The 22,452-nt window shown below is 39.6% G+C and overlaps 1 pseudogene; it reads right to left on the bottom strand.

The window, feature by feature from the left end:
- Positions 1-738: 738 nt before the first annotated feature.
- Positions 739-22,452, bottom strand: part of LOC143682391 (NHL repeat-containing protein 3 pseudogene) — a 197,227-nt pseudogene continuing 175,513 nt past the window's right edge.

The raw sequence follows: 22,452 nt of genomic DNA, 5'->3' as shown, positions 1-22,452 counted from the left end.
CCTCAGCATGACTCATTTCAATTGTCTTATCTGAGAGTTTGTGATTCTTTCTTCTGGCAGCTGCGACCTGCTGTTGACACCCTCCTGGGAATTTTTCATTTCAATTATTGTGGTCTTGAACTCCAGTAGTTCTGTTTGGTTCCTTTTTAAAATTTCTCTCTCTTTACTAAGATTCTCATATTGCTTATTCACTGTTCCTAATATCCTTTAGTCCTTTCCTGTACTTTCTTTCGTCTCCTTGAGCATATTGAAGATCATGTTTTTAAAGTCTTTGTCCAGTATGTCCATAGTCTGGTCTTCTTTGTTTGGTGCTTTTAGGATTTTTATCCTGTTTGTTTGGACGAGTCCTCATTTCCTGTTTCTTTGTCTTATAATCTTTTATTGCATACATGTAAACGTGTAACATATAAAATTTTAATATTTTAAACTGTTGACTTTGGGAGGTGTTCTCTAAGATGTCTGTTTCTGGAGTTTTTTAACCAGCTGGCAATATGACAGATTTTCTTGAGTGTCAGCCCTTGAATAAGGAAGATCCACTCCAAGTAAATGCAAAGTACACAGTCCTCCCAGTTCTTTCCTGGGCCTGTGTCTTTCCTAGGCTCATGCTTGTTGGTTGCTTAGGAGTTCCCCTGTTTGCAGGAGATAGCCGTCCCTTTCCTGCGCCGTATTTGCCACAGGTCATCTGTCTCAATTGTTTCTCACACTGCTTTCCTTGTTTCTCACACTGCTTTCCTTGTTTCAGGCGGCTTTTGCTGGGGGCACAAATTCTGGGAGGGGGCACACCAATGTGGAGTTTCCAAAGTCAATCTTTTCCAGCTGTAACAAGGCCAGATGCTCGAAAACGGGGCACAGACCAAGTCCAAACTGCCCTGGAGAGGGATTGAGGGAGAGTCCAGGAGGGGACCAGAGTTTCTTCCAAGGCTCCCTGAAGCTGTGCTTTCTTGACCTACCCAGAAAACGCAGCCTTTCAACTCTCCTCTTCAGCTCTGAGAAAGCATAGCATCTTTAAGTCTCCTCCACAGCCTTTGTTGGGGCTCAGGGTTGGAACAGTGGCTGCCCTCAGGGCCAAGCCCCCAACTTTGAGAAGTAGCTTAATAAAAGCTGTAATTAACTCAGCCTGAATCCATGCTGGGTCTTGGGAAAGTGGATTTTTATGTCTGTTTCTGAAAACAGTAAACTTCCCCAGGAGCCAAACTCCTTTGAGGCCTGGGCTGCCACGAAAGCGAGGTACGCGTGTGGGTAACCCCAGCATGGAGACAGCAATTTACTGGCATTTACCATAATTTACCAACCTCTTCCTTCTGAACTTCCCTGAATGCTGCCCAGTGTTCTGCTGGACTCTGGAGTTTCAAAATATTTGATTCAGACAATTCTTGCCTGTTTAATAATTATTCTGGAGGAGGGACTTACTTACTCTTGGAGCTTCCTAATACGCCATCTTCCCACAATCCTTAGTTAGTCAGCTTTAAAAAGAAAGAAAGAGAAAGCACAGACACCAAAATATAAGACACACAGGAAGTAAAAAGGGGAGTGAGAAATTACTTCACACAAGTTCTTATAAATAAATTTATAAATCTAGAAGAAATGGATAATTTTCTAGGAAAATTTAATTCTCAGAATTGATTCTTATGAAGATGGAAAAATCAAAACATTAATTTCCAGGGTGGGCAATGGTGGCTCAGTGGCAGAGTTCTCACCTGCCATGCCAGAGACTCTGGTGCCTGCCCATGTAAAAAACAAAAAACAAAAAAAACCCCATCAATTTCCAGAAAAGAAAATAGAAAAAGTTACTTAAAAATTGCCCAACTAAAAACACCAAACTTACCTGATTTCCCAGGGAAATTCACAAATTGTATTATTCCAATACCTATTAAATTGTTCAGAGCACAAAAGTAAAAGGAAGAAAACTTACAAATTCCTTAAGAATTGCATATAACTTCATTCATTTTTAATAAAGGCTGAACCAAAACAAAATTCTACAGACCTTACCAATGACTAGCAAAGTAACATTCTTAAATAAAATAAAGGCAAAAATAACAATTATAAAATTAATGTCCTGATCACATGTGATGTGTTCCAGGAAAACATCATCATCTCTTTCTCATCAAGCATTCCTAATCTAATCCACAGGGATTTCTGGAGGCTGATGCTAACTTGACAGTCTAATAGGTGCTGTTGTTCACTAGGTATAAATTTAACAGAGATAAGAACCACATACCATACTTCTTATCTCACTTCCCTTTACTAGACTCTAAGTACAGTGCTTCATATCATATCTTTAAAACAAATGAAGAGCGCATAATGGCCAACGATAACTCTGCTCCAGATAACATGCTTACTTTGAATCAACATACAGAGATGGTGTTTCTAGCAATCTAGTGGATGGATGAGAAATCTGTTTAATAAAGGGCATGTTTTGGAGCAACCTTCTTGTTCCAGATTGCTAGCTGCCAGAATGCCATATACCAGAAACAGAATAGCTTTTAAAAAGGGGGATTTAATAAGTGCTAGTTTACAGTTCTAAGGCCAAGAAAATGTCCCAATTAAAACAAGTCTATAAAAATGTCCAATCTAAGTCATCCAGGAAAAGATACCTTGGTTCAAGAAGGCTGATGAAGTTCAGGGTTTCTCTCTCAGTGGAAGGGCACATTGTGAGCACAGTCACATTTTCTCTCTCATCTGGAAAGGCACATGGTGAATATAACATCATCTGCTAGCTCATTCTCCTGGCTTCCTGTTTCATGAAGCTCCCCAAGAGGCATTTTCCTTCTTCATCTCCAAAGATAGCTGGCTTGTGGACTCTCTGCTTCGTGGTGCTTCAACAGCATCTTCTAGATGCATTCTCTGCTTGCTCCTAATCTCCTTCATGCTCCAAAATGTTTCCTCTTTTATAGGACTCCAGAAACTTCTCAAGACCAAATGGGTGGAGACATGTCATCCCCTAATCCAGCTTAACAGCCACTCTTGATTAAATCACATCTCCAGAGGGATGATCTGATTACAGTTTCAAACATACAGTATTGAATAGGGATTATTCTGCCATTTTACGAAATGGGATTTTGATTAAAACATGGCTTTTCTAGGGTCCATACATCCTTTCAAAACAGCACTTCTTATATATCATATGAGCAATTACCAACTCTGATTATGCCTATGGCCCAGATGCAGACTATATTTTACCTTAGCAGCTCCTTTCTTATCCCTCAAAAGTGCCAGAAGACATTTCTCCACATAGAGTAACTTAGCAATATGGGATTTTGGCTCTTGAGGCTTGAGAAAGCTATAGCTCTCTTAGACTGTTGCAAGCACGGAACTTTTACCCACTTTTCCAGATCATGTCAGAAATCATTAGGGTGTGAAATGTTGAACACTCAAAAATGCAAGCCTTATCCCTTCAATAGCTTGAAATGTTAGCCTTGCGCAGCTCTTCAGATCTTCTCAGCCTATCTTTTCCCTGGATCCTTGGCCACTTAAACTATTTTAGCAGATGCCTTGGGCAAATGGCTCAGCGACTGCCTATGATCCCTTACCTCTTTCCTCTCACCACACTCCCCTCCTGAGAGGGGCCAGGATTCAGATCAGAACCAGCACAGCACATCTGCCTAGCAACCAGAAATGTACTTAGTCTCCGACTCTATCTCTCACTTCCACAATTCAAATGAAATGCAACTCCACGGGTCATAGGATCTGACCTTCCAAGTGGCTACTGAGTGGACAGGTAACTCAGAAGGGCAGGGGAACTAAATCTACATGAGGTAAGCTGTGACCAATGGAAGACAGGAAATAAGAGAAAGCTGAGCAGAAAAATTTGTTCTCCCTTTTCCTCAAATGTACCATTTCAAAACAGCCTGTCCAAAGTCACCCTGTGTGGCCAAGCAGGGTCACAAGAAGAGTAACCAACTGTGTCTCTTAACAACTCCTGTGAAGAGGGAGCATATACAGTAACACAAGACCTTGCGTTTCTTTCCCTCTCCACTACCTCATTCATGTTTTCCATCACTCTTTGTGCCCTGGGACAGCAGCTTCTAGATAAAGTACTAGCAATCGAAACTTCCCTAGGGAAAGGGTAAGAACAACTGATTTTCTAACTATTAAATAAAAATAAAATTCAATGACACTTTCACTAAAGCACCTGTGTTCAGACAAGGAAATATACTGGTATGAGCAAGAATGAAATCGCATTGAGACATAAACCCAGATACTGACTCTGTCTCTAACCAGCTGTATGTCCATGAACGAATCCCTTCACCTCTCTGGATTGTATCTAGCAGGACCCACACAAATCTCTTGCAAGTTAATTAGACAGAAATGGACCCATTTGACAGATAAAACACTGGGACAGAAATTAAGTGACTTACCTAAGGTCACACAGTGAGAATAGAAATAGTTTCCTCACATATTTCTCCACAAATGTTTGCATTGCATTGAGTATAGTCTCAACTAGTACTATAGTCAGTTACCATGGTCTAATCTCCGTCTTTTAAATAAAGATTGATACACACTGTCAAGCTCTCTCTATGACACTAAAGCAATCAATTAAAGAGTTAATATTCAGTGAAACAGAGATTTGGCCTCATGAAGACAAAAAGAAAAGCAGGTTTATAGACTAGTTTAATAAATTGAGTGCCACACATTGTATACATCCTCACTACCAAAAATGGCTGTGAAATTTTTTCCAGCCATGTGCTGACATTGAAAGTAAATCCATATGGTGCTGTAGGTTTTTAAAATGTGTTTCAAGGAGCCAGCATCTCAAAAACACTGCTGAGATTTATGGCCTTGTTCTCTAGAAAGCACAAATAGCCTTTGTACTGCAGCTAATGTCATATTAGTTCATGTCCATGCAGAGCTTGCAGAAGCATCTGCAGAATTCTGGATGCCAAGAACAACTGTGGAATCTGTCATCCAAGCTTGTTGGAGTCCAATATCTAACAGGGTTGGAAATTCATTTCTCATAAGAAACCCTGAATATTAAGCTATAAAAGCAGTGTTGTGAATAAAACAAAGCTGCCCACATGCATTTGATTCAATATTGCTTTTGATACCAATTATTTACCATGATAGGGATCCATAAAGCTTTCCTGGTGAGTTTCTCTGGATTGCTGTAGAGTCTCAAGGTGGCCACTGAAAGAACAGGGGAGACAGGAAATGTCAGCCCAAAGTCAGAGATGGAAAAGCGAATAGCTTAAGCCACTGCTGGAAGTGTTGTCATAGCAGAAGTTCTGGCCTCTCAGGGATTTTCTTGGGACCACAGTGACATCTTCAGTTACCAGGCTGGGAAGTTGCCAAGACTGACAGATAAATCAAGATTTATTTATTACAGAGTCTCACCACAGCCTTGCTTTTGTTTTTGCTTACATATGCCATATACGATAAATAGCACGGAGTCTCTGTTTGCATTACTTTTGGTCAAGTTTCCATGCCCACTCTTTCATTGAGCACTTATTTATTGATAGCTTACTATTGGCAAGCACTATTCTAGACACTGAAAATAGAAACTGTAACTGGTACAAGTCCTCTGCCTTCAGGAGGTTTTGTTTTATTGGGAAAGAGAAAATAAGAAATAGTGAAGACATAACCATTATAAAGATTATATCTATAGATTGTGATAAATGCAATAAAAGAACTAAACAGAGCAATAGGACTATGAGTAAGCAAATGAAAAGGTTTATTATTTTTGTTAATGTGGGTAAGGGAAAGGTCTCTTTGAGGTAAGCCTTAAATTTAGACCTAAAGGATAAAAAGGAGCCAGGCACAGGAAGAGCTAATGAAATGATGTTCCCCACAGACAGAGAACAAGCACATGGCATTGGCCACGGGTATGTTTTAACAGCTTAAAACTCAGGGTTGAGGCAGAACAGTTGGAAATTTCAAAATAGAAAGTGAGTAAGAATTTGAGCAGTAGAAGATGTTGAAGAGAAGGTCGGAGCCTAAGGCCTTGTAAGACATAGCAATGGAGTGAAAGGGGTTGCCCTGGAAGGGTTTTAAGTTGGGGAATACCATGATCTAAGTGACTAGAAGAACATGGTAGCAAACTTTGGATTTTATATCTATTACCTACCTGAGGCTGAGAATACACCATCCTCCTGTCCCTCAGCAAATTCATGGTTCATCTAAAATTGTTAGCTAGAGTCTCAGGAAGAGCTAAAGAGCACTGAAGTTTCCCCTGAGAAGATGAAAAAGGATGCATCATGATGCTACAGCCTGAATTCGGAAGTTCTTTTATTGAAGCAATATCAGGGGCAGCTCAAGGGACCCAGACTTCATTACACTGCACAGCTGTGCCCAGCTCTATCCTAAGCATATCCCTATTTGGAAGAATACCAGATATCCAAACAGCCAGAGAAAACAATGCATGAACCTTAGGAAAGCTAAAATGTCCTTTCCAGCACAGAATAATGTTTTCAAAGCAGCCTGCCCAGTCAGAGACAGGCAGAGCTGAAGTAGAGGAGAGTATGAGGGTATAGCTTTTTTATTTCCCAACCATCCCATTCCTTAATATCTACTTACAGGTTATAAGGGAAAAGGGCATATTATTGAGGGATTTTTCAACTTTTTAAGGCCTGATAATATTTCAAAAAAATGGTTATATAACAACAAAATACCTTTTGTTATTAATTTACATTCAACTGACACTCTCTAGAATAAAAAACACTCTGGCTCAAATCCCTGCATTCTACTGCTTCTAGCTTGTTCAGACCAAAAGAACTCTAATATTCTTCAGCAGCTGAACTGCCTTCTCTCTGGCTAAACCCTCCCTCCAATACAAACTACCTCAAGAGTCATCAAGACAAAAGAAAGGGGGAGGACACATATTTTGAGTTTCTAATCTATCTTAAGGAGGTGGATTTAGGACCAGGATTTACCTTATGGGAATCTTTGAAGTCAAAATACTTAAAATAGAAATAGTGTGATCACAATCATTGTTAAAAACTTGGACTTGGACTAATCCATACTTCTTGGTCTAAGGAACTATACCACTTCTTCTTATCTAGCTTACAGAGCTTTTGTGAGCATCAAATGCAATGTTACAAATGAAACAAGTCTGAGTGGAATAAAGCACTGTAAAAAACACTTTTTACATTATTATGATTCTTTGCAAAATATCTTCTTGCTCACTTCCTTTTAGGATGTTTGAGTAGTATGACCTCATTCAAAATCAAATATTCTGGTTTATATCAAACGGACACACACAATGATAATAAATGTACCAGCACAAGACAAGAAACATTTTCTAACCCAGTCATAAATTACTGAACAGTGATGACATTTGTCTTTGAAGATTGAGTAGGCTCTTGGTAGTCAGTGTTTATATCACCAACCATCATGCAGCAGATATGTGTAATGTCAAAAAGGACTCAGAATTAACAGGCTGCCAGAAGATCCAGATGTACAAGTGTGCATTTTGGACACTTCATTTTATAGAAAAGAACAGAAATAGAAAAAGTGAGCCATATTTAATGCACAGCTAACATGGTATGAATGTATATATTTTGGGGTCTCAGATAAAAGCTATTACCACTCAGTTACTTAGCCTTCTGGCTTCGAATCCCACCTTTCTCCTTTCCTACCAGCAAGGAAGGATGGTATTAACTCCCTGCACTATTACTATGTGTTGAAATTTTAAAAATGTGGCAATCTTTAATTGTCCGTGATACAGTAAGGCTGAGGGAGATTTTACAGTTCTTCAGCAAATATTCACATATTCACTCTCCCCTCCTTTACGTGGGGAAAGTAAACTCTGTTTTTCAGGGATATTGGGTTTGCCAGTGGAAAATTAATCAATGTGATATAAGCTACAAACAGAAACTTCAGGTGGACTTGTGGCATGTAGCATCTGTCATGAGAACAAGTCTCGGGCAGACAGTGCTTCTTCTTCCTGGATCCTAAAATGAAAAGGCATGTAGAGAAAACCTGAACCAGACCTCAGCCTGGAGCTAAGTCCATTAGAACAAGACAGTGAGAGGCTAACAAAGAGCCTCAGAGAAGTCACAGACCCGTGAGCAAAAAATATTTGCTGTTATAAACCATTTTGCAGTTTCTCCAGACAAGTCAGGGACCCACAAACAAGAAATATTTGTTATTATAATATCACACCATTTCTTATGCAGCAGTAGCAAAATATGACTAAACAAAATCCAATTATAGCTGACCCCACAGGGGTTAAGTGGCTTGCTCTATTTCCCAGTCATTTAGGTTTCTTTGCTAGACTGTCTGGTACCACTACTTTATGCAGAGCAGAACACACAAGACTGGGATTCCAGAAATCTGGGCTTCACTCCACACACATCTCTTTAGCCTCCAGGGTGGGGACAGTCCAGACACATAACTTCTTGTGCTTTCATGACCTCACTGTTAAATGGACTGTTAAATTCATATAGAATAGCTTCTTCTATATGAAAAATTCATAAACATTTGCAGTGACTAGAAAAAGTATAATACATGGAATTTCGAACAATGGGAACAAAGAGATCCAAAGCTTCCAGAGCAGAAAAATATTTTCTTTTGAAGGATAAAAATATAAATATAAATAAAAAAAATAGAGCGGTACGATAGTGGCTCAGTGGCAGAATTCTCACCTGTCATACCAAAGACCCGGGTTCGATTCCCAGTGCCTGCCCATGCAAAATAAATAAATAAATAAAAATAAAAATAGCTTTAAGCTGAGTATCAGTCAGGGTTCTCTGTAGGGCAAAGTGGCATGCTGGAAACTCAAGCAGGAGTTGATGCTGGTCTTGAGTCTGAAATCCACAAGGAAGGTAAGAGGTCCCAAGAGAACATCTGAGACAGCAACTTGTTCAGATTGAAGAAGGTGAAAAGGCTCCAGGAGATAGTCTTCAAGAAGATGAAAGTGGTATAATACTGAGTATGTATCTGAACACACTGAGAGGAGAGCTGCACAACTGGAAATAATTTGGGATTGAATTAAGGCGATATCTAGAAAACTAAGATTTTCTAAAAAGAAAAAGAAAGAAAGAAGCTTTGAGACTATGGTATTGCATGAAGAAAAGTAGCCATAGTATACCCCCACAGTTCAGCTCTAAATGATTTACATAGTCATAATAATATAAACACCAGATATATCATGATCTAACTAAAATTATCAAATTGTATATTGAGAGGATGGGGACACAACAAATGTGTGTGTGCAGTAGGGGAAAGAAGGCGAAAAACTAGTTGAATCCTCAGCATCCTTAATGGGAAAGCAAGGAGAATGCTTACAACTTAATCAAGAAGTAGAAATATAAGCTTATTATTTAGTTATGTAAATAAATACTGTAGAATAAGCCAAAAGAGTTCAAAGCGGTTGCTTCTGAGAGCAGAATATTGGAGGATGGGACAAGCATGCCTTGTAAACTGCTTTGACTCTTTAAAATGCATGTGAGTACATCTTTGTTAAAAATTAAAACTGCATTAAGCAGCATTATTCACAATTGTCAAAAGATGGAAGCAATCCATGTCCATCAACCAATGAATGGATGAATAAATTGTAGCATATACCCACAATGGAATGTTATTCAGCATTACAAAGGAATGAAGTTCTGGTACATGCAATACAATGGATGATCCTTGAAGACATAATATTGAGTGAAATAAGTCAGACAAAAAAGGACAAATATTGAATAACCTTACTGATTTGTAACTATTCAAATAAGCAAATTTATAGAGTCAGAATCTAGAATACAGTTTACCAAGGGACAGAGTAGTGATAGGGAATAGGAAGTTAAGGCTTAAAATATGCAGGGTTCCTATTTGGAATAATGGAAATGTTTTGATGATGGTTGGTAAATGCAATTAACAGCACTGACATATATATTTGGATAAAATTAAAAAGGGAAATGTTAGATTGCATATATGGTATCAGAATAAAAAAATTTTAAAGTCCATGGGACTATGCTATAGAAACACTAAACCATAAGTTAAACAATGGATTTTAATTAATAGCACAATTATAAAAATAGGCTATCGGTATCTACCCAGAAGAGCTGAAAGCAACAACACAAACAGACATTTGCACACTGATGTTCATAGTGGCATTATTCACAATCGTCAAAAGTTGGAAACAAACCAAATGCCCATCAACAGATGAGTGGATCACAAAATGCGTTATATACATATGATGGAATATTATGCAGCAGTAAGACAAAATGACATCCTAAAGTACATGACAAGGTGGATGAGCCTTGAGGACATAATGCTGAGTGAAATCAGCCAGACACAAAGGGATAGATACTGCATGATTCCACTTTTATGACCAGAATTAAAGTAAATCAGAGACTTATAACACAGAATATAGGGGACCTAGAGATACACAGAAGCTAGAGATGGGTGAACCGTTAACTAGTGAGGTTGAACTCCAATGTAAGGGAATAGATAAGAGTGAATGTGGTTCTCTAGTGGGTCTGTAAATAATATTACCATATTGAAGATGAACAAGATTGAAAGGTGTTATACAGACCTACATGTTCCATGATTAACACTAGAAATATGAATTCTTGCAAGAATTACTTCAAAAATATGATTCTTGTATAAAGAGTATTTAAGCCCAGGGTACAGGGGGGGAATTGTTATTGCATGCTATGAGCTATGTTCAAAAGAAACCATCAGCACTACCGCAGCAACAACAGAGATAAATAATGGGGGAGGGACAAGAGTTAAGAGGAGATTTAGATTTTCTATTTAGTGTGAGGGTGTATTTATTGGTTTTCTTTCTCTTGGGGACAATGAAATTATCTGAAATTGAGAATGTTGATGGAGTGTGGACTTTGGGCCCTCTATGTGATGCCCGATGAATGCAGGTGGCTGCAGGATGCACTGATGGAGAAGTAGATTGGCGAACAATGGTGTATGCTTTTGAATGAAGTTTGTGCTGCTACAAAAAGAACAAAGTCATGAGACATGCAATGATGGGAATGAACATGTGGGACATTTGGTGAGACAAAATAAGCCAGAAACAAAAGAACAAGAATGGTATGGTCAGCTTTAGAAAATGCTTATAAGAAAACAGGGGCCTAGATTATAAGCTTTTAGAACAGACACATTAAATCCAGAGTGGTGATTATTATTTCTGGATTTTGAGAAGCTCTTTTATATACATAACTTGATATTTAGAAATAAAAACGAATCCAAACAGGTTGGGGTTAAAGTAATTCAGATCATAGAGGTAAGGAAGACAGTGTCTATATTTCAGAACCACACATACTCTTTGAAACCAATAGAAGAAAGGTTTATTTGGTCTGGAATGGAAATTTTCCATATTGCATAATCTAATTTAACCTATCTTTATAGCTCATTTGAACAATTGAAACACAGGGAGCACAGAATAAGAAAGAGGTTCTTTAATCCTGTAAAGATTTTTGTAATGCCTGAATACATCCTTGAGTATATTAAGCAGATAATAAAAAAATATTGGCAAAGTCCCCTGAGGAATGGGAGGAAAATATGGAAATATTAAACCTTACTATCAGGGAATCCCCTGAATTGTGTCAAATTTTAGGGACACCCAAATCAATAGGCCATGCATTCGATCAAGAGGCTTACTCCTGTGAAGCTTATGTAGGTAGCGGAAAAATTTAGACTGCCTATAGGCATTACTTCTGGAGGACCTCTGTTGTTGCTCAGATGTGGCCTCAGTCTCTCTAAGCCCAACTCTGCAAGTGAAATCATTGCCCTCCCCTCTACATTGGACATGACAGCCAGGGGTGAAAGTCTCTCTGGCGACGTGGGAGGTGACACCCAGGGACGAATCCAGACTTGGCACCATGGGATCAACAACTCCATCCTGACCAAATGGGGAAAAGTAGTGAAATTAATAAAGTATCAGTGGCAGAGAGAGTTCAAATAGAGCAGAGAGGCTACTCTAGGGGTTACTCTTACGCAAACTTCAGTTAAACCTTGTTACTTGTAATAACCTGCCAACCCCCAGCCAGGACCATTCCAGCCAATCTTAAAGAACACCTAGGGCAATATATAAGATTCCACAAGAGTTCCATGCACTAGAGTAACTTTCCAGAAACCTACAACCTCCAGATGGGTCCTTGGTTCAGATAAGTCCTGAAACCTAGCCCAGCCTCTCCAGAACATCAGATAGTTCCATCTCCCTACCCCATTTAATGACAGACCCTTCCATTTTGAGAAATTTGGAATTGCCATAGCTGAAACAGCCCTAAAGACAGCGATGGAGAGATCAAAGGTGATGGTGGAAATTTACAGAGAAAATAAGATTTAACAAATGAATATGAATATGAATGCTAAATCATATGAATGCTGAATCATTAAATTGATATCTCTTTTAGTCTCCAGTATTTTAGAGCAGCTAGAAGTAAAAACCTAAAATTGTGGAATTGTAACCCATGTCAAACTCTGAAATATGTTCTACAACTAATTGTGATGCTGTGCTTTTAAATTTATAGCTTTTTTATATACATATTATTTTTCACAAAAAAGAAGGAAAAAGTTGATTGTTATGATAAAGGAATATTTAAGCCCTCTAGCCTCCTACATTCTGGAGCAGCTAGAAGGAAAAATCTGAGAGGATCGTGTGGTAGCCCATAACAAACTCGGAGATCTGTCCTGTAACTACTTGCTGAAGAGTGCTTTGAAAACGATTGCTTTTTATTTCTTTGCTTTGTATATATGCTATACCATACAATAAAGAAAAGTTTTTTAAAAATGGGCTATCATCAATTGTAACAAATATTCAACACCAATGCACGGTCTTGGTGACAGGGTAGTATTTAGGAATCTTGTATTTTATGCATGATTGTTCTGTAAACCTGCAACTTCTTTACCAAATCACAAAAAGGGAGTAATCAAATTTTAAAAAGTGGAATGGATGGTACAAACATTATAGAATAGGAAAGTAAAGAGTCAGATTTCTAAAGGCTTTTCCCATCATGCCATTTTTGTCAGCGAGTGTAACACACAGTAGAAATTGTGACGTAATAGTGGATGGAAATGGACGTGCAGTCAAGCCAGAGACCATGTTCCAGTGTTGTCCATGATTGGCTGAGTGAAAATATTCAAGCTCTGGTCCCTAACCAGAAAACGGAGAGAGAGTGCGACCTACTTCAAAGGTCTGCATGGCTGTCGCTGACCTTCACGATGATGCAACTGTGCCTTCTGTGCTGTCAGGCTACCACTCTTCTTAAGAGCTTTGGCTGGATTCTTGAAGAAGAACTCTGAAAACAAATCCCCTAAAACAGAGGAAGTGGCTGCTTCATCCACAGAGTCATGGAAGGTTGAGGGGTCTCGTGGACCTCCTGTGGCTTTTTAGCCACACGCCGCACCTCCCCTAAATCCAGGTTAAGAGTCATGGTGGAACAGGACCCAGGTGTCACTTTGAATAACTATCTGTCATGTACAGTTGGTGTCCTCAGCACTAGTGCAAACATTTGAGCACCATAACAGGCAAGACACTGTGCTGAGGACCTGGTATGAAGTTGGATAACAAAACTGGCGTGGTTCCTACTCTTACACTCCTTGTGAGTTACAATACTTAGAAAACTGGAGACGTTATCCAAGCTCACAGTTCCTTGAAATGCCAAAGATGCCACCTTACCACATGTGTGAATGGAGAGAAACAGTTGTGGGATCCAGCAGGTAAGATGCCTTTGGCCACCCTTCCCAGCTGCACTCATTTTACTTGTTATATTCTTGTTTGGAAATTGATATAAAGAAAACATGAAGACAGCTCAGCTTCCTGGGGAGTAATCAGCTCCCTTTCTTACTAAATACCATGGCAGAGATAAGAATGCCCCAAGTACAATTGGCTATGATTAAAATCAAACCTTACTGAGCAACTGAAATGTTTTCTGCAAATAATTTCTCTTATGTTTAGGTAGAATTATACTTTCCCTTGATCACGGCAGTCAGTGATATGTGATGCTCATCTTAAATTAATAGCTACACTGTTCAGGTTTTTAATACCATAGATGAAATAGGCAGGGTGCTGACCAGCACTGAGCCTCACCCAGCTCTTCCAGGTTGGTACCAACTACCGTCCCCTACAACCCCACTTGTCCAGCTTTGTTTCAGGCCAAGTTCATGCTGGACTAGGGGCTTTTTGCACTCTCACTGAACCTTCACACTATCCCTGAGAGATAGGGATTATCCCATTTTACTAATAATTTAATGGAGATTAGTGATTTGAAATTCCCTATGAGCAATCCGTTAAGAGGCAGCCTTGTGATTCCAGACTGAACTGCTTCCCCAGGGTTGCCAGTGGACAGCTTCATGCTCACAAAATAAGAGTGGAAACATAATGGAAATAGAGCAAAACAACATTAAGGTGGAACCTGCTTCAAATTATTGATCAAATACTCAACAAGAAATACAACTTTAAAAGCTCCAACCACATACTATAACTCAAACCATTAACAACGTGTTGCCAAACAGAAAGCTTTTGAGCACCTGCTTTAATGAAAATAATTATAATTAGCAAACTGATTAGAGTCAAAAGCTGTTGCCTGCAAGCAGTTTTTCTTAACTAAGATGAGCATCCCCGAAGGCATTATGATTTGATATTAATTTGCTTACGTTTAAAGATAAAGCCTTCCTAAGGCTGCACCTGACACCAGGCTGCTTGTCGTGAACAGTGGATGATATGCCTGCCCAGCATCCGTTTTTTCTTTGTTGTGATAAACAGTGTTTTGATTTCCTTGAGCACCACATTTCCTCCACTCCCTGTCATGGTGTTTGGGTGCCTCTGTCCTCTGCTCCATGGGTGGACATGTAACTCAGGCAGGGTCAAACTGAACATTCATCTCCTCAGGCAGTGTGCTGGTTTGAAAGAATGTATGTCCCCTAGAAAAGCCATGTTTTAATCAAAATCCCATTTCATAAAGGCAGAATAATCTCTATTCAATACTGTATGTTTGAAACTGCAATCAGAACATGTCCTGGAGATGTGATTTAATCAAGAGCGGTTGTTAAACTGGATTAGGTGATGACATATCTCCACCCATTTGGGTGGGTCTTGATTAGTTTCTGGAGTCCTATAAAAGAGGAAACATTTTGGAGAATGAAGGAGATTCGGACAAGCAGAGAATGCTGCAGCACCACGAAGCAGAGTCCACGAGCGAGCGACTTTTAGAGATGAAGAAGGAAAACACCTCCCGGGAAGCTTCATGAAATCGGGAGCCAGGAGAGAAAGCTAGTAGATGTCACTATGTCCCCACTGTGCCCTTCCAGCTGAGAGAGAAGTCCTGACTATGTTCGCCATGTGCCTTCTCACTTGAGAGAGAAACCCTGAACTTCATCGGCCTTCTTAAACCAAGGTATCTTTCTGGATGCCTTTGATTGGACATTTCTATAGACTGTTGTAATTGGGACATTTTCTCGACCTTAGAACTGTAAACTAGCAACTTATTAAATTCCCCTTTTTAAAAGCCATTCTGTTTCTGGTATATTGCATTCCAGCAAACTAGAACAGGCAGGGATGACATAGGACTTAACCCAGTTCCAATTCAGAGAAATAGGATGAGTTTTTTAAAAACAAGAGCCTTTTTCTGCTGGAGTTATTAACAATGAGAGAGCTAGCAATAAGACCGGACCAGTCACATTTTGCTATGGGGAACAAGAAAATAAAGAAAACTTTTGAAGGGAAGGGGGACTGGAAATGGAAAGGGCAACATTTTGAATGGATTTATTACTTAAGTCCCTGGATCCAGCTATCCCTCACATCTATTCCTGGAAACATCAGTTAAGTCACCCAATTTTTTTTTACATAAAAAAAAATTAATGTAATTAAAGTTGGAGATCTATTACTTGGGAACGAGAGTCCTGGCTAATACTGCTACTTTGTTTTCTGAAGAAAGCAAGCCTTTAACCATGGTACAAATGTAATTTTCAGCCCAGCTCTGTGCAAACCGAAACCAACTCCACAAAAATAAGAACTGAATTGAATGTTTGATTATTCGTCTTCTTACAAATGAGTAGTTTTTGTATCTTGCAGAGGGTTCAACTAAGGCTGGCAAAAAGCCTGCAGAGACTTCCTGTCCAGGGTCATACAGCCAATTTTTCTCAAAGTCAATAAAGAGAAGTGCCAGCAATAATGGTGTTTTATAGCAAAGATACAAAGGAGCCTGACCCAGCACAGAATTTTGTCTCCTCTGTAACTGTACCGTCACTTTGAAACTTGGGATATGTATCCTCCCTTGCAGAAACTTAGTGATACAAATAAGCAGCAGAAATTGTGATGATCCCATTTGGTTTTGAGATGCATTCTCTTTATTGGGAAGCAGCTGATTAAGTCCAATGTAAAGTGTTCCTATTGGACAGAGAGTTGTACAAGACATCTCTGGGGCTGCTGACTTCCCTCAAGTCCAGCCATATGCTTTTGTCTCTGGCTTAGGTACTGTTCCAACCAGCTGGTACAAAGGCATAACACAAAGGGCAGGAGACATAGTAACTTAACACCAACTTTATACTTGGAGAGCTTTCTCAAATAGAGGGTAGCTCTCTGTTGCAGAGAATGGCCTTTCTCCAGAACCCTGGGGTTCTATGCTAGAATTCTTCTCCCATGCTCATGAGATTTCACCTAGCATCCTTATCCAATATGATATGTCTAGCATCACCAGACCTACCAGATTAAGTGGGTTGAATGGCATGGCAGCTTGTACCCTAGCCTAGACTTGCCACTGAGAATTCTTGTTCAGCCTCACTTGAAAATGACATACTTTCCAGTCACCCAATAAGTGAGTCAAAGCAATATTCCACAGAGTGCTATGTGCTGCCTCTAAAACCTAAGAAGCATACCAAGTACAGTGCCTCTTTCTTAGAATTAGGAGAACCAAGAGTCAACAATTTTCCATTTTCTTTAGAGGAGATATCCCGGCATGTCCCAAACCCTTTAAATGTCACTGAGGTGGTGAGCTTTCAAATCTTCGCAGGGCGTTATCTCTCATCTTTTAGATCACAAATGAATTACTAGGGAATTTAGGGCACTTGCTACTTTCTGTTCATCAGATCCATTACCATAGTGTCATCAATATAGTAGACCATGTAGTATAATGTGAAATGTTATGATGTTCAAGTTCTCTGCAGACTATATTATGACAAATAGCAGGAGTCCACACAGCCTTGGGAAAAGATAGGGAATCCAAGCTGCTATCCCTGTTTCCTGAAAATAAAATGCTTTCAGTCTTCCTTATTGAAAGTGATCAAAAAGAAAGCATTATAAGTTTGGTAACCACATATCAAATTCCAGAATCTGCATTGATCTGCTCCGTTGATGATACATCTCCAATAAAATATCATATCCAGCATGGAAGCTCTAATTGGGGTTTCTACACAGTTAGACTAATTGTTTGAAATAAAATGCTTTCAGTCTTCCTTATTGAAAGTGATCAAAAAGAAAGCATTATAAGATTGGTAACCACATATCAAATTCCAGAATCTGCATCGATCTGCTCCGTTGATGATACGTCTCCAATAAAATATCATATCCAGCATGGAAGCTCTAATTGGGGTTTCTACACAGTTAGACTAATTGTTTGTTATCTACCATCATCTGCCATGATCAGTCTTGATTATGCAAGGACTTAAAAGGTGAACTAAATGGGTATAAGATTGAGACCACCATGCAACATCCTTTTTTTTTTTTTTGGTGCTGGTTATCACTGCAGTTACTCCCAGAGTGAGTCAGTTTCCAAAGCTTCCTTTTGTCCCTTCCTACCATGAAAGCCATTAGGGTTCTCTCAGCTGCTAAGTATGTGCATCCCAATTGTAAAATCAGAAATGATGCAATTCAGTTACCATATTATAACTGGATCTTGCACTACATATTGCACTTCTGATTATATTATTTTTGATGTTTTCATAATTTATTTTATTCTTCTTAGCAGATCTCAAGCTTCAGGGATCTACTAAATGATGGCTAAGAAGACAACCTGCTAGGATTAAGAGAGAGTTGTGATTGCTTGTCTCACCACCAACACTGAATATTTATAGGATACTCATGGTGTAGTTTGATTCAGTTCAGTAGGTGTTTCTGAGTAACTACTAGTACACTCAACAAATAGTACCATTATGATATATATATTTTTAAAGTCCATCCATCTACAACAATAACAATTGCATCCCATCTACAGCAGTGTTTATTTTATGGGTCCAGTTTTTGAAGTCTCGATCAAACTGATATTCACATTAAGTATACAATACTGATAGGAGAAGCTTAATTCTTTATTCCTTTTAGGGATGTTTGCATCAAAATAAAAGGAAATTTAACTCAACTGAAATAGCTTCCCAAGGGAAATGTACAAGTAAAGAATTCCAAGCAATGCTTAGAGTACATTTGAACTTTGTAGTCACATCATAGATTTTTAGCTACTTGTTCTTCAGTGGTCATAGCTTCAACTAAATAATTTTAGTTGGTGCTACACCTTTCTATGTTATACACCATAGTATACCATGCATACAGAATCAAGAGAGGGAAAGAGAGCTGAGTGAATGGGGATACCCAAAGAAGAAAGTTGGGAAGAAAATAAGGAGCTACATGTGAACAAGGCAACTTCAGCCCAGCCCCAGTCTGTCATTCTAACCTAGATACATTGTGTCAGTTGGGTCCTGCTGTAAGCATATGCTAAGATCTAGTTCTGAGACAAGAGTTTACAGGGGGAGACAGGAAAATGCCTGAGAAAAATAAGAGGGGCAAGAAGCAAGACTAGGTACAGTTCATCATCTGGAACAGTGATGAGTACTAATAAAGTCCCTACCAAACCAGTGAGGAACTCTGGAGCAAAAATGACCCATTAGAGGAATCAGGCAGAAATGACAAGGTTCTAGTACCAACACCACGCCCAAAAATTGTTTGGATCTTCTTAAGTACATCATGGCCTCAGAATGAAAGTTGAGATGGTATCTGAAGGTGCTAATAGTTAAAAGCATAGAATAACTGCACTCCTTGTAGCTAAACAACAGATGCTTTTTTGAAGGGAGATCCATGGCACAGTCCATCATTCATAGCACATATTAATTTCTCCATACATGCTCAGGGAGCAGATCCTTCAAGGGTTACTGGCTCTCTCCTTATGCAAGGAAATTTAGAATAGGGGCAGGGAGAATGCCAGTGGGACAAACCATATCCTATTACTAAAATTGGTCTTGGGGTTGCAACTGGTACTCATTATCTCTGTCCTTATCTCTCTATCACCTCTGATGATCTTTGCAGCTTACCTGTTATGACCCACATCCTCATCTCAAAGAGGCTGAGCCACTGGTAATTATACAGCTTATAGGCCAAGGTGCTACACTTCTCCAATCGCAGTTGCAATGGAAAAGGGAGTACCAACATGTGCCCAGGTTGATCACTGCAGTTCCACACATTTATTTTCCTGTCTGATCTTATGTAATAGCAGCTCTATCTCCTGCTGATTAGGGCCAATTGGCCTGCTAAGATGTCAACCTCTCTTTTTGTCTGCCGAACCCTGAGCACAAGGAATCCAAATCCCAATCAACAAGTTTGTAGTTTCACAGGATCCTTGCTGGGTCCCCTTGAAAGATCATCCCCTTCTGGGGGCCAAGATCTGAAATCTTGCAAATCTGGGGTTATAGAAAACAAAATGTCCTCCACTGAGTGATCATCCATCCAGGCCATTTGCTACTGGGAATAAGGACATGAATATATTCTCATCTCGGGCCACTTGTTCCTACCTAAAAGTGGATTAATTACCAGTTAGACACAATACTTTGCTTATTGGAAAAATTTTACCAAGCAAATTTTATGGCCACCCTCAAATGTGGCTGTAATGGAGCTTCATCCATTTTTGTCTTATATTCAATACTGGCCCAATCCATCTGTAAACAAAGTTGAACTTTTCTTCTCTTTGTGATAGTCATATGGGATGCATATGGTCATAGGTGTAAGTTGAAGGACGAGCTGGTACAAGCATACTGAATAATATAAGGATCTGGGATACTGCTCATGCAGCTTACTCATGCCTTCTGTCCTACTCAAGCTCAATCCCAGATGTACCATTTCCATCTTCCAGTGGATTGCTGCTGGACCCATCTGACTTCATGACTTGGTGGTCTGACTGAAGCCTGTTCATTGTAAGTAGTCCCAGGTACAATAGTCACTTGGTGTGTTAGTTAGACTCAGTTGTCAACTTGACCAGGTGAGCGTACCTAGTCTTGTTGCTGCGGACATAAGCCAATGGTATGTGAACTCATCTGTTGCTAATTACATCTGCAGTCGGCTAGGAGGCGTGTCTGCTGCAATGAGTGCCGTTTGACTTAATTGGGTGGTGCTTAAATGAGAGAACGCAATGTAGCACAGCCTAGCAGCTCGGCATTCCTCATCTCAGCACTCGCAGCTCAGCCCAGGCCTCTGGAGATGCAGAAAGAAGTCACCCCAGGGAAAGTTGTTGGAACCCAGGGGCCTGGAGAGAAGACCAGCAGAGACCATCCTGTGCCTTCCACATAAGAAAGAACCTCAGTGGAAAGTTAGCTGCCTTTCCTCTGAAGAACAAACAAAATAAATCCCCTTTCATTAAAAGCCAATCCGTCTCTGGTGTGTTGCATTCCGACAGCTAGCAAACTGGAACACTTGGTGTCCCATGGTCAAGCATTCAGTCTTTCCTAGGAATCAGTAGCACAACAAGAACAGTTTTTCAAGGCCTTACAAATCTTTGCTGCAAATGGCGTGGCTAGCTCCAGAGCCCCAGCAATCCTATGACTTCAGAGAAGAGGAATTTCCCAGGTCAGGAAGACCACTGCTGGTTTAAACCGAGACTCTGATTCTGGAGCCTGAGCTCTTAACTCCTGAGTATTGAGGACCGCTAAGTTTGCTCAAGGACCAGAGGAATGTCTCAGATGTAAGCGAGGAAAACATGAACATAAAATTTAAAATGGTTCTCATGGGGTCAGGAATAAGGGCAAAATGAGTTTTAATTCTTCTTTCTTCCTAGGACCTAGACATGTATGTGGATGGGGAGGGGAGTAGTTCTGGACACATCTCTGAGACCATTCTGGTGCTATCTCTCACTCCTTTCCTCCCAAAGGCAGTGCTAACTGGCAACTGGATCCTCACTTTCTTGAGGATTCATTGTTCAAGAGACTTCTTATTTCTCCTTGCAGATAGACTCCTGATAGCCCACCTATCAATTCTGCAAACTTACATCATCATGTTCAAATTCCAGCAATGAATACTTCCAAGGCTCAAACTTGGACCACCACTAAACCAGAAGACTATCATATTCTCAGTATATTACATGTCTCTGAAGCTAAGATGCTAGTGCTTGGTCCCCATCAAACTCCATTCTCCCTTTCTCTCCCTGTCTCAACCAACCTCTCCCTTACCCCTTTCTCTCTCTCTCTCTCTCCCTCAACCCCTTTCTCTCTCTCTCTCTCTCTCTCTCTCTCTCTCTCTCTCTCTCTCTCTCTTTGAAAAAAGTTTCTTCCAAGAAGTACTAAAGAATATTTTTTGGTCTTTTTTTTCATTTTATAATGACTTTTCTTGATGCTTAATCTATTTTATTCAGTTTGAGCTTACTTTTAAAATAAGCTAGAAGAGCTTCCAGACATTCTGCATATTTTAAAAACATTTCAGACTATTTTCTTTAGGGAAAACATTTGAAAGAAAAACACTCTTCCTTCCTCCTAGCAATTTCTCCAGCAGCTGGTACCTCGTTTGAGAGACCACCTCTTAATGCATGCAAAGACTTTAAAGGTGGGGAAGTGCCACCGCTGCCTTTGAGGCAGAGGGTGAAAGGCCCTGGGTAATTGTTCTCACATCTAAAGGGGGTGAACAAAATGGATTTTCAATGATGGAGAAATATTTCCGAAGTGAATTTCGTAGGTAGTTTTGCTGACTCTGTACTCAAGAAGTTGTTTCTGCACTCAGGAAGTAGTACTAAAGACGTTGTTTCTTAATCTTTTGATTTGTCTGCTGCAGGACTCTCTTGTTAGTATAGCTAGACTTGTGCAACTAAAATGTAAGAATGTGTGGGTGCTATGACTTAATTGTAGGGTATGAATTTTTTGTTTTAAGACTGAGTTTTGTCCTTCTTGACCAAAAGGGGGAAGAGAGATATGAGACAAAATAAAGTTTCAGCGGCTGAGAGATCGATTCGGAGTCAGGAGGTTACCCTAGAGGTTTTTCTTATGCATTATATAGATATCCCTTTGTAGTTTATGGTGTATTGAAGTGGCTAGAAGGAAGTACCTGAAACTGTTGAGCTATGTTCTAGTAGCCTAGATTTTTGAAGAAGACTGTATAACTATAAAGCTTTTACAATGTGACCATGTACATTGTATCTGATGTATCTTTTATACAGAGTATGGACAGGTGAGTTAAAAAAATAAGGATAAAAATAGACAAATAATAAAGGAAGATAAAGGGTAAAAATTGGGTAGATTGAAATACTGTGGGTCAATGAAAGGGAGGGGTAAAGGCTATGGGATGTAGGAGTTGTTTTTTTCTTTTTATTGCTTTTTCTGGAGTGATGCAAA

Source organism: Tamandua tetradactyla, chromosome 1 (genome assembly GCF_023851605.1).
Source record: "Tamandua tetradactyla isolate mTamTet1 chromosome 1, mTamTet1.pri, whole genome shotgun sequence".
Taxonomy (NCBI): domain Eukaryota; kingdom Metazoa; phylum Chordata; class Mammalia; order Pilosa; family Myrmecophagidae; genus Tamandua; species Tamandua tetradactyla.
Note: the sequence above shows the minus strand (reverse complement) of the source record. Positions and strands in the feature narration are given on the sequence as shown.